Source organism: Antedon mediterranea, chromosome 5 (genome assembly GCF_964355755.1).
Source record: "Antedon mediterranea chromosome 5, ecAntMedi1.1, whole genome shotgun sequence".
Lineage (NCBI taxonomy): Eukaryota > Metazoa > Echinodermata > Crinoidea > Comatulida > Antedonidae > Antedon > Antedon mediterranea.
The window spans coordinates 29836840-29851307 of NC_092674.1; positions in this window are offsets into that span (position 1 = coordinate 29836840).

Genomic DNA, 14468 nt, shown 5'->3' on the forward strand with positions numbered 1-14468 from the left:
TAATAACGAGAAATTAAAAAAATTAAATTTCATATACATTTAGGGTAAATTCATGGAAAGTCTGTTTTTCAGCAGCTTAGGGAAGCTCATTAATATTCATGAGATATTCACAAAATCACGTCACCAGTGGATTCCAAACTCGCGACGTCATGTACGTTGTGTTTGTCAACTAATTTACATCTCTCTCCCCTGTCAAACGACGACCACCCGATCATTGTGAAATACATTTTTTGTAGATTTTCTGAGCTAGGCCTAAAGTGTAATAATAACAGTAGTAGCATATATTTATTTGACATTTAATGAAATACAAAATTTAGTACAGATACGGAGTCATAAATTATACTATTTTTATACCTCTATAGTACAGATCGTATTATCGGCTTCACGTACAATACTACTCTAGGCCTAGCCTAATAATAATATGGGCGAGAGCCATTCTGACTAGGGATTTCATGCCACGATGGCTACGTTAAAACAATGGGGCCCATGGGCCTAGCTAGCCTACTACTAGACGATTGGCCCATAAATAACAAAACCCATCCTATCAACCAAACTCCTAAACAATCTAAACCTAAAACGTTCTACAAAATCGGCTGTAAATATTGAAGCAAAACAAGGTCCGATCGCCGTCCACACGTATGGTGTCCCAATCGTCTAAGTAGGCCTAAAATAAAATAGGCTTAGTTTACTCTCCAAAAAAGCGGATACTCATGCATCAAGCAGGTAGACCAGGTAGTAGTAGGAAGGAGACCTAGCCGATCCGGCCCAGTTAAAAATTGAGCTAGCTAGTGTAGTAGACCCTATGCGAATTGATACTACCAGGCCTTTTACTATACGCTGCACTACACAAATATTCCAACTCTCTCATTCGAGCTATATTATCTATACCATTCCGGTAGGTCAAGTCGACCTTCAATCAAATACTGTACATCGTTCATGTTGTGATTATAGACGGGGTATACTCGACCCGACCAGTTTGGTATTGTTGTATCTGCTTATCACGTGACGATGCCAGGCATGGGCCGGGCAGCAGAGAGAGCACGTGTATTTTCGTCTCGCTCGATCCTCAGCAGGAATGTACAGTATACGTTACGCTTCATTGATCTTGATTTTTCCCTAAGTCGGTGCGAAAATCGGCAAACGTAAAGTGCAAACATATCTAATTTTTCACTGTTTTGATGAATTTTCATAAAAAATTGACTTTATAAATGGGAAGACCGACTAAAATTACATCAGATAAGTATAATTTTACAAAAGTAATTTATATGGTTTATGATAACGAGTCGTCGGAAGATGGACCATTTCACGAATTTCCTATTTTGTAACCACAGTGTGATTTTGCCGTAGCTGCACTTGTAATCTGGCCTGATTTCACAGCCTTCGTTCTGCTTCACTGGGCGCTTATATAAATTGAAACTTTTACCGTTCAAGAGACAAACAAATATATTTTACATTTTTTACTATTCATTTTAAACCCGGAACCCCCCTTTAAATGCAAACCTAAAGTTTGAATAAAAGATTAATATACTGAGAAAATGGGTGTTTCATATTAAAACACTCTAAACACAGTGCTGACCTTGTTTTTAGCCCACCATTTTGGTATAGGCCCACTGCCTGGGTACCGGCTCACTGCCTGGAATAAACTGACCCCTAGGTATAAGATAAGGCCATATTCAAATTTACAGTATTTTTTAAGTAATCTTGGACACTCTTCAGTCAAAAATTTATTTTAGGAACTGTACAATAACTACGGAAAACGTCTTTCCAAAATGAATGTTAATATTACTTACCTTAATAAAACAAAATGGCACTACTAGTGGACAAAAATAGATCCGCACTGCTTTTGGCAACATTCAAATCTAAAAACACCGAGCTGGACTAGAAGAATTGACTTGCAGAAGTTACTCTCTGTTCTACACTGAATCTAACCACACTCTGTCTTAGTCTTCTGCTGACTTGATTAGACTGATGAGTTTAAACTGAATGCGATAGAAGCAAACCAATGATCCATCCTTCCCAAGATGCTCTCTGAGGAGGTAGATAACATTGTAGGATCAAGCTAAGATAAGGCTAAGTAGAGATCTTAACTTTTGGTCCAATTCCCCGAGGAAGATATTTTGGAAGTATGGTAGAGCAGATGGGAAGAACAAAAGATGTTTAGTTATTTATGGGACAGCTGGGAATTGTAGATAACTTTTTGATTTTAATGACACACATCTCAAAGATATAATTGAAAGCGTGCATGTTGCAAATTAAGTTTTAGAAGAAAAATTAACTACATTGGCCCTCAAAGGGAGTTTTGGAAATAAGCAGTCCTAAAAAAGAAATTAAAAGCTGCAACAATCAGATTCTGAACTTGGAACAGATAACAAATGGGTCAAAAATTTTGGTTGGAAACAATGGTATTGTGATAAGAAAAATTATAATATTTTTAATATAACAACAAAATGTTTAATAACAATAAAAGTGAAATGTTGTACATTTCACTTTTGTACACAAAGATAATAATACTTACATATTATGAAACAAATCAATTTAGAGACTTATTTCTTATAGTACTGTACTAAGAAAACGAGTCATCTCAAAATGCAGTAAATATTCAATTTCTGTAAAACAAAATGTTTAGAACAATAGAAAGTTAAGAGGATACAAGACAGATAAAAACAATTTCATCATATTCTGAGATTTTATACAAAGAACAAATAAAATAATATTGCATAAGAGTGAATGCTGGAGGTGTACTGTCCCAATACGAGTGGACATCAGAACAACTGGACATCAAAACAACTGGACATCAATACGACTGGACAGCAAGAATCTAAACCAAATGCATATAACAAAACAGTCAACAAAGTTTAAAAGCTTCAACAAACTCTTTTAAAAGTAAGTTTTAATGGTTTATATGAACAACTATTATATAAAAAATAAAATACAATAATTGTCATCTTCCAGGCTGTACTACTTGGTCGAAAAGTTATCCACTTAAGGATTTGGCTCCATTAACTAACTGTTTACGGACCATTACCACGATCCATTCTCTTTCTTGGCACCCACTCTAAGCTGTTTTTATACATCTCTACTACTTGGTATGACCTGAAAATATCGGATAAATGTCTAAACTGTGACCGTGATTGGTTCGACCGATAAACTTTGTGGTCACCTCAATTTCCGAAATCCACTTAAGTTAGCTAACCACACATTTGCTATTACAATTTTCAAATCTTCAACACCATTTATTTCAAATAGTGCCTCATTTTTGTAGTTTTATGAGAGAAGAGCTTACGTCGGATATAGGATACAGGATTTAGACATTATACGTTACATATAATAGGTAGTCTCATGGGCTTTCTAAAGCAGTATTTATTGTGTTACACAATCATTAATGTATTGTTGCAGTTGAACTTGGTGCTATATTGGGGTCAGACTTGAAGAAGTTAGAAATTTTCTTTAAAATTAGCACACAAATTAGTAGCAAACATATCATCATAATAAGTTTAAGAAACCTTGCTTTGGTATGCCTCTATTGAGTGGACACACCCCTATTGAGGGGACACACCCCTATTCAGAACCACACCCCTATTCAGAACCACACCCCATTCAGAACCACATCCCTATTCAGAACCACACCTCTATTTAAAACCACACCCATATTCAGATCCACGCCCCTATTCAGAACCACACCCCTATTCAAAACCACACCCCTATTCATCCATTTTTTACTTTGTAGATTAGAATCTTTAGAATACAGTTTTTGTAAAAACCGTTTGGATTTAATAAAAACAAATGACACATACTTTGTGCGTTTGTTGTAACATTGACTAGCTGTATATGACGCTTGCTATGAGTACAATAGAATGCTCGATTAAATGAGATTTTGCTAATTACCTATCCCTTTAGTTTCAAACAGTAATAATGCGATGACAAAAATAAATTGCAATATCTCCCCAAGGATATCACATAGCAAACTACACTGACTGTAAGTTCATACCAGATACTGGGACATACTATACTACACACGTACAACTTTACACAGCCAATCAGAGGTGTTTATTCATCACGGATAAAATGGTAAATGAATATTTAATGAGATGAATATAGAGCAGGGTATGGTTGAGAAAGTAGTTTAGGTTCAAGTGCTTAATTGAGGACACAGCAAAACCTAAGAGTTTAACAATGGTTCCAATATTAGGATGCTACAATATCAAATGGAATTTGCATTTAACCAATACGTGTATAGTCAACTTTCATAATACCAAATACCTTTGAGCTGGCCAAATATGTCTGGTTTTCTGGAAAGTCTGGAATTCGGAATGTTTTTAATGGTAAAAATGAATTTAGGACCTTTTGGGAAAGTTTCTGGTAGTGGTACAGTAGGTAAGAAATGTTACTCAAGACATCATTTCTTCCACCAAATTTCTATGGCCTACATGCATCAAGTACTGTACAGACTGTATAGTTTCAATTCATTATTGGTATTTTTTAATATTTACAAAACAAAACTGAATTGAAGAGACCTGGGTCAACAAAAATCAATGTGGCAGAGCCAGCTCCATTCAGTTGCCCCAATGTGTTTCAACGTATTGCATTTGTGAGGAAAACCTAACTCATCATACAAAGTTTAAATCTAATACAGTAATTTACTACGTCGGCTATTTTCACCACCCCCATTCTTAATGTTCCATCACCTTTTCACAGGTTCAGACTACGTCTCTCCATCAAGAGACCTGAACACTGTCAGCTGTGCCAAGTGATGTCCCACTACATCAATGCAAATAAGATAGAATTACGGAATATCTCGAAGATTGATATAATACTCATACTATGGAATTCTAGGCGATGCGAATCACGATTAGATTCACTTTAAAGATAATGATGTTGATACGCATCACTTCATTTTCTTTCGAGGCTGATGTGAAGCTTGGGAGTCAAAACGATTGAAAACTAAGAAACTCGCTGCAATGATGAATGTATTTGTAACGGGGCGTGAACATTACACATCCGTGAAAACGCACACACACATTCATGAATTCAGTTGTGGTTTTGTTGAATGATAAAATAATTGAATTCTATTACAGAGAAAACAAAAATAATAATATTCTATATTGTATGTTATTTTATCAGGACAGTTAAAACACAGTTTAAACTATTGCTGCTGTAATTTATATACCTAAAAGCTTTAAATGCAATAAGTAATAAATCATTTTTAATAAAAAATTTAATACAGTCATCTGAATAAATACTAATGGGTGGATCATAGCCTTTGTACTAACTTATTAATAATTATCAAGGTTAAATAAAATAGTTTGCCATGTGTGTCTGTGTGAGGGTTATTTAATATGGGCCCGCATCTTACAGTATTTATAAATGAATGGAATCTATTCAGATCATATAATAAGCTAAAAAAGCGAACACTACTATCATCTGACCAGCAATACAATCATTCACTTTAATTAAAATAAATAGACACATTTGATACTTTAAATATATTAATTCAATTAATGGTAATTGGTAATTGTGAGAATTAAGCATTTGGTAAACACCATTAATATCACAGCAAAAAATTCAACGTGAAACCTATCTACAAGAGCGAGAAAAACCAGTCGATGAGAGACAAAACAATTGACAGTTTTTATTCCACCTAATGATCCATCACAAGTTCATTGAAGTGCGTTAAATTAAATACAAAATATGGAATCAGAAAACAATGGATCTTACTGTAGTCTGTACACATCTGTTGGCCAATGCACACTCCTTTGACTAAATTGAAAGAAAAGTATTGTCTCATTTCACACTATCAGAGTTTTACATGCAAAATTGTTGTTTAGCCTTTCTTTTATTTGGTAGCAGTAATTAAGTAAAGCTGAAATCATTAAAAATGTAAACATAATAAATCATATCATTATAAATATATATAGGTATCATAAAATGTTATGTTGGTGATCACCATGGCAAACCATTCTGAAAATAAACTGGACATTTAACAAAAAAAATATTATGCCTGTGGATTGTTAAAGAATAATCAAATGGTTTACACCTTTTTAAAATATAGTTCCAACTTGACTATTTCCATTTTGTTGTTGATCAAACACAATCAATATAGGCCTAATGTGGACAAGAAATATTGTATTATCAATATTAATTTATTGAGAGGCCTGTACAGTGATAATAATAATTAATATTATTCTTTTATAAGCCTCATAAAAAAAAAATAGAAAACACAAACACCTCTATATTTTGTGATATCATTCTATCAGGTCAATTATCAATTAATAACCGATTTAAGCAAGGCAAAAATGGTAAAGCCATCCTAAAAAGCTAGGCCTGCTGAACTATATTGACCACCAAGAAATGCAACTCTGCTGCAGTGCTGAGAAAGTAGTGTTGTGGCATGGCTGCAGATACACTGCAAAAGAGCGCAGCAGCAGCAGCAGCCAACAAACACGGAGAAAGACAAATAAGGTCAAATGCGCTTAAAAGAGTATTTAACACATATTTATAAAGTATTAAACAGCAGGTTACAAACCATTCAGTCGGTTCCTTTCTTTCTTTGTAGGCCTAGGTTAGTACAACTTTAATAAAATGTTGATATTATCTTCTTTTACAAAAAACTCAATAACAAACCGAATCGAGCGTATAGTTGGTACGATCAGATCAGACACGGCTCTAAATACAGAGGGCGCTATCGCTTTTTAAAATACTGTAGTAGTCCAGTCTTGTTTTATTGTAAATAATTCACATTTTTACATATTACATAATATTAATGTGCAATTCAATCATCTTCGGAACCCGCCGTACCGACTAAACATTAACAATTCCATGAAAAAACTCCATTCAAAAATTATTAATGGATGGTATATACATTAAACAAAAAATGATCGCCTCCTCCAACTTTTTTTTTATATCTATTCAATGTAACATTTATATAGTATTAGTAGCGCTCATGAAGTAATTATACCTCACAGGTAGGCCAACCTTCAACCATTTTAAATGAATTATTCATAACATTTTTGATCTAATAATGGGGGAAAATAACCATGCGACAAGCAAAATAACCCTTTCCTTCCTTATTTAGGTTAATAAAAATTACTTAGCAATACAAGTTATATAATATATATCCACTATCTTAATCAAATGCCATTTTTAATTGGATAAATAAGTATGTAGACAATTAGTAAAACAAACAATGAAAAATGGACTAGAGGTACAACGGCACGTGAATTTCCCATAAAAAATGTATATGTGCGTATGCTTAATTGTACTACAAACTAGAGTGAATATGAGTTTGGTGTAATAGGGTATGTAAACTTATCTTCCATTGGTTGAATCCCAGGTTCTAATCGTGCTTGAGATGATCTTTTTATAATTTACTTATTTATTTTTTATGAGTTGACAAATAGTTTATTGTTTGTGACTAACATACACAAGAAAGGTAAAAAAAAATCTCCTTCTAGCTAATTATAGATGGTAGCCGATGATATTTATTGCAAAAATAAATGTTAACAACTTTATTTAAGATGAACATAGTTTGATTGTGAAAATAACAGTTATCTTTGTTTAATTTTGTCGTTTCTTGTAGGTTGTTTCATTAGCCCCGTACTTAATTAAAAATATTATTTTGTTCCGGATTTTTCTCTGATGATATTGCTTTTCACAATAGCGCCATCTATGTAATTATTACTCTATTGCGCGAATTTTGACAGCAGACGGCCAGACTGTGCATGTTGATGTTGAAAAAGAAGAAAAAGTATGTTAATTTGAAGAATAATACGGTAATTGACTCATTTATTCATTTTTATTAAGTTCAGCCTATATTATAGGCTAGCTCCGGCTAGTAGAGTAGAAGACTAGACTATATCTAGACCTAGGCCTAGGGCCTAGGCCTAGGCTAGGCCTAGCCTAGGCTAGACTAGAAAGACCACTCTCCTCTCTATAGGCCTATATGCCTAGCCTAGCCTACCTACTCCTACTACTAGGCTAGCCTAGCTAGACTACTGTAGGCCTAACTAGGCCTAGCTGCTTGGGCCAGAGGTAGGCCTAGGCTAAGACTAAGTCTAGCTGAGCTCCTATGAACTGCTAGCTATGCCTAGTAGTAGGCTAGAGTGCTAGTCTACATAGTTTAGTTAGGCCTACTACTAAACTAGCTGTCCGAGTTGACGTTTTTATTATGGCTGCATCTGGACTTGGTTTTTAGTTAGAAATACATAATAAATATATTATATTCTAATCAGATGATTAACATAGGTCTAAGTTTATATTGCTTGATGATAAAAAAAGTGTATAGGGTCATTCCATGCCAAATCAACAAATCAGTTGGCAGGTAATCTCTTAGATTTTGCTGATTTTTTTTCCTAAGGTACCTCTATCTATATAATGAACACATGCAAAAAATTAGCCCTCAATTCCAAGCGGTTTCGGAAATATGGCCGTTTTAAATTTGGTCGTCTCGCCCCATTTTTCGTTCCAAAATCGCGGAGTTTAATATTTTGTGTTTTTGGAGGCTTATATTTCCACAACGGACAAATATATTAAGCTGAAAATTACTACCCATGGATAATTCCCACTCAATAAACAGAATCTCGTGAAAAAAAAATTTGATCTCTACTACTTTGGAAGATACAGCAGTCCGAAAACCCATTTTCGTTAAGCAAAATTAGCTTCTTTCGATTTTCGGCAGCCCTGTATACCCACAATAGCATTCATAGAGTGTTCAAACTTTTTAATTCTGTTATATAAGTACATACATTTACTCTAAAATAATAATATAATATTTTAAAGCTGAAATAACAAAATAACTAGTACCCAAAGTATGGTCCGGGGGAAAAAACCATGAAAATAGCCCATTTTCTCGTTGACCTTTGACCCCGTAGATGAATCTTGACAAACTTCAAAATTGCGTTAATTATTAAATACATATCAGATCTATATCTGATTCAAATTTGAAATTTGCAACTCCACTGCTTCATGGTTATCTAAATTTTATATACAGTGCTACTTTTTCATTTTTATATACTTTTTTTATACTATAGCCGTTTTTCGTACTTTTTGAGTTCTCTAAACTGATAATTAGAACTATTAACATTTTAAAATTAATCAATTTTAGCTAACTTTTTGTGCCGATTCCAAAAATGTAAACAGATTTACCATATCTTGTTTTATTCCTATTGATACTGTAGCCTAAAAATGATCGAAAATGAAATTTATAGGATTTCTTTGTACATATTGAAACACAACTTACATGTAAACTGGATGGTATTACTTTGTATTTCAACCATGCGCATGCCAATTTTGATATATATGTATGTATAATAATAGTGTTCAGCTATTTAAAATTTGGTAACAGTGCTATAATACGTTTGTGGTCCGCTTCCAATAATTTGTACTGCCGACCTCCATGACCTTGTATCTCTGGAGTATTAATACCACAGATAATATCCTGAAACGGCACATAACATTGGTTAGCTGGATTATCTGGTGGCCAGTTAAGATTGCCTGTGCGTATTGATTTTTTCATGAACTTAACATGTACATCACTGTTTTCATCTGAACGTTCATCCATAGTTCCAATGTACCACTCCTTTCATACATACAAGCAATATATTTACCAGGTTGATAGTCATCATTCGGAATTGAAATGTTTTCTTCTTCACTACCTAACTAAACACACAGTGCTGTAAAAGTCATCTTCAGACAATCTGCGCATTTCAAGCTTTCCTGCAGATATACCGGAATAAAGCTATGATGGGAGCGAGTACCCATAATAGTTTTTGATGATAAATAGCGTTCCTCTCTAGTTTGTAAGCATCTGTATTTTTCTGTACATCCTTATCAAATACAAAGAAGAATTTGATGCCAGCAATATTTTTAGAGACCCAGTCAAACATTTGAAGAGCCGTGAGGATTTGGTTTCCTTCTGTTGCCTGTAAACTTGTTCGTGCAACAAGCCTCTTCACTGTACCGCAGATACCATCACATGGGCTTTTTCCATGACTAGTGGCAAAAAAATGCCACTGGGCATTAATGCATGATCAGATTGGTGATGACATAGGTTTGTGAGGTTTTTGTAATTTTTATACTGGCTTGCTGCACCATCACTATAGTAAATTAATTTAGTTGTATGTGGTAAGATTTCTTTTAAATAAGATGCCAACACATTTAATAAATGCATGAACTGTTGATGTTGCATGTTTAAGGCAGTCCGAAATAACACAGACACTAATGCACTTGAGATCTTCATTCTCCTTATAGTATATAGCAAATGGGTGGAGTGTTGCCTGGCTATTGTCCCAATAGAATAGTTTTCTGCAAAGTCTAACAGTACGATGGCTTCATCTCCTGCTGCTAACTGCTCTAAGGTTTCGCAAGTAGTAGGCAGCCTGGGCTAGCTTTTGTTACAAAATAGTGTTGACAAAGTTTATCTAAAGCATCGCATAGTGTCTAAAGGAGTTCTTGAATTGACAGTTGTAAAGATGCAAGTTGTGTTCTGTCTGTGTGCATCCATTGCTTGTAATTAACAGAATCCTCCATGTCAACTTCGTAGTCTGAGCACACTTGCGACATCGACAAATAGCTCATGAGGGCTGCTTTACCAGGACAGTTGGTACAAGACCGCATCATGCAGTCCCGATTACTTATGTCGCATACCATTCTTGCGAGCAGGTCTTTGTATTCTTGTTTATTAGGAAGAGCTGCAATAAGAAGCTTCACATTTTGATGTTTTTGGCAGACATGGGTATGTCCATGGTTGAAGGATACCACCCAGTGACATGTAGTTAGTGGTTTCAATAAACAAAGAAATCCTATAAATTTCATTTTCGATCATTTTTAGGCTCCAGTATCAATAGGAATAAAACAAGAAATGATAAATCTATTTAAATTTTTGGAATCAGCACAAAAAGTTAGCTAAGACTGATTAATTTCAAAATGTTAATAGTTCTAATTATCAGTTTAGAGAACTCTAAAAGTACGAAAAACGGCTATAGTATAAAAAAAGTATATAAAAATGAAAAAGTAGCACTATTTATAAAATTTAGATAACCATGAAGCAGTGGAGTTGCAAATTTCAAATTTGAATCAGATATAGATCTGGTATGTATTTAATAATTAACGCAATTTTGAAGTTTGTTAAGATCCATCTACGGGGTCAAAGGTCAACGAGAAAATGGGCTATTTTCATGGTTTTTCCCCCCGGACCATACTTTGGGTACTAGTTATTTTGTTATTTCAGCTTTAAAATACTATATTATTCTTTTAGAGTAAATGTATGTACTTACATAACAGAATTAAAAAGTTTGAACACTCTATGAATGCTAATGTGGGTATACAGGGCTGCCGAAAATCGAAAAAAGCTAATTTTGCTTAACGAAAATGGGTTTTCGGACTGCTGTATCTTCCAAAGTAGTAGAGATAACTTTTTTTTTACACCAGATTCTGTTTATTGAGTGGGAATTATCCATATGTAGCAATTTTCAGCTTAATATATTTGTCCGTTGCGGAAATATAAGCCTCCAAAAACACAAAATATTAAACTCCGCGATTTTGGAACGAAAAATGGGGCGAGACGCCCAAATTTAAAACGGCCATATTTCCGAAACCACTTGGAATTGAGGGCTAATTTTTTGCATGTGTTCATTATATAGATAGAGGTACCTTAGGAAAAAAAATCAGTAAAATCTAAGAGGTGACCTGCCCAAATTTTGTTCAGATTTGTTGATTTGGCATGGAATGACCCTATATTGTATCGTCCCAATTGAAATAGATAGCCCGGAAAAAAAAGGGGGGGACTTGTTATATGATTGAGGGTTGGGACAGGGGTCTGGGACAGCAGAGGGTTGAAGAGAGGGAAGGATCATAGTTGTGAAATCTCAATCTAATAGCAACCACCTCAAACTTGACTTGATGTCTGCCGATTTCATCTCATCACATGTTTGTGACATCTCATGTCATTTGACATTTCATCACATGTTATTTGACATCTCATGACATGTCATTTGACATCTCATGACATGTCATTTGACATCTCATGACATGTCATTTGACATCTCATGACATGTCATTTGACATCTCATGACATGTCATTTGACATCTCATGACTTGTCATTTGACATCTCATCACATGTCATTTGACATCTCATCACATGCTTTTTGACACTTTACCACACAATGAATATATTTTTTATTCTTGTGTAAAAAAAAATTGAAAAAAGAAAAGTTTCATTTACCTTCATTGATCCTATAGGTTTTCAATAATATATTATTATTATATTATTATTATTATATAATATATTACCGTAGTTGAGAGCATCATAGCAGACTAGTGTACTGATTAAAATAGAAGTACTCATTCATACTGTAGCATACATAAACAAGAATATATTTCACAATATCTGACAGATGAAAGATGTAAATTCGAATAATTACTGCCTAATGATGTTCCTCTGTAGTGACTATATTATGATTCATTACATATTACTCAGTAATTCCTTGTGTGTTAATTTATTCAGCGTACAAGGTACAATATGCATACATACTGCTCATAATTGTAACTCTCCGTCACTGTATAGAATTGTTAATAATTTAAGTCTTCTCTCCAACCAGCAATTCTGTGATTATTTGAATTTTAAAAAAAGTACATACTGTATATCAATCGGAGATAAACAAAGTATTTTACTGTTTAACTACTCAGTGCAAGCTAATGTTTGTATATATTCAACCAATTATTTAATAAGAATGTTATTATATTTTAGTTAATATTGTATCTGTTTTCATTTTCCATTTACTTGGTACTTGACACGGTGATTTATTTACTTCACTTTTTGGTTAAACTTTCTTTTCTTTTGTCTTAGTTCTGTTCTGACGAATTAAATGAAATGAAAGATAAAACTATATAATGTCCTATCCACTATCATTTTTCATGTTTCTTATAAAAATCATATATTTTTTTTAAACATTTACATACGGTTATAAAAACAAAATTTTTTTTAATATAGCATTTCAAAGTTTCTTGCGTTGTATGTGCTATGTTGAATTTTTAGGCTGGATAGAGAGCCTGAAAAAAATCTTTTTAGGCTGGTGTGAGAATTTGAAGACAGGATGTGTTTCTGCCCATGTACGCCCAGCACAATTATAACATCCATTATCCATGGTATATGTAGTTGATATGAAATTGTTTCTATTCAAATTTATGATTTTTTAAATGAGATGAAATATTAGTCAGAAGATATTCACAGAAATGAAATATGTTCTCATGATCAGAGTTGATCCACTCTACCGTAGGGTTTCTGTATTTGACCTTTGACCCTGACTGTTCGAATCCAATGTTCAATCTCTATAGCCAACACTAGTGTGGGGGTGACACTAAATTGGCTTGATTGGCCAAACATTGTTATGCCAATAAAATATTAGCTTTTTCACCAGCCAAAATAAGTAGGTATAATAGTCTGAAATCTTTTAACTGACTCACTTATTAACCTCCAAATTAAGTAGTTTAATATCGCTGTCTCTTCTGAAGTATCCATTTAAAATACATAACATTATCGGAATATTTTCATGTCTGCCAATTAAGTACAAAATATACTTTATTAACATGACTCAGATATCTTAGAAGTGAGTCACCCAGATTACTAACTATAAATCATTATATTTAAATCAATAGTTATGAACTACCATCAGATGTTGAGATGATTTAATGTATCCCTTATTGACATTGTTTTTATAATATCAAAAGCAAGGAAGGAAGGATTTCCTTTTCATTGTGTTTCTTGTTAATGTTTTATCCATGTCTAGGCTACTAGGGTGGATGTCTAGGCTACTAGGGTGCCCGGTGGATGGATGCCAAAAGGTTAAGTAAGAGTGGGTGGAAATATGTTTACACTACCAGTTTAGGAGAGTATTATCATGGGGCTTTTGTAGTGATATCTTAATGGCCACCATTAAGCAAGTAGGGGAATAAGCCTGTAGCTAGGAGGGTTCATAGAGTTCGAAAGAACCCCCCTTTTTTCTGAAGTGCCCTTTTCAAACTAGAGACCAACACTACAGCATAGTAGTAGGCAAAATATTTTCATCTACTAGGTAGGCCTAAATCTATCATTTCTTGCTTTACTTGCCCGTTTTTGTGGAAAAAAGAACCTCTCTGCAAAAGGCTTGGGGAAAATAAAACAAATACATCCATCTAGACCTTGATCTATGTCTATAGCTTAAGTAGCGTTATCGCAACATTCTAAACTTTAATGGTCCTCGAAAATTATTTATTTAGCTGCTTCAAAATGATAACCAATACATACAGGCATTTATTTTATCTTAACATTTTCAATCTTTATTAAAATCTTCCCTCATAAATATAACATTAAATTTATAGCAGTAATATTTCTTTGTCTTTTAACTCCCAGTGGAAAAACATGAATCATGTCATTGCAGGCTTCTGATTGGCCAATGTTCTTATCAAATCGTTCATGTTCTTAATGGTTATTATC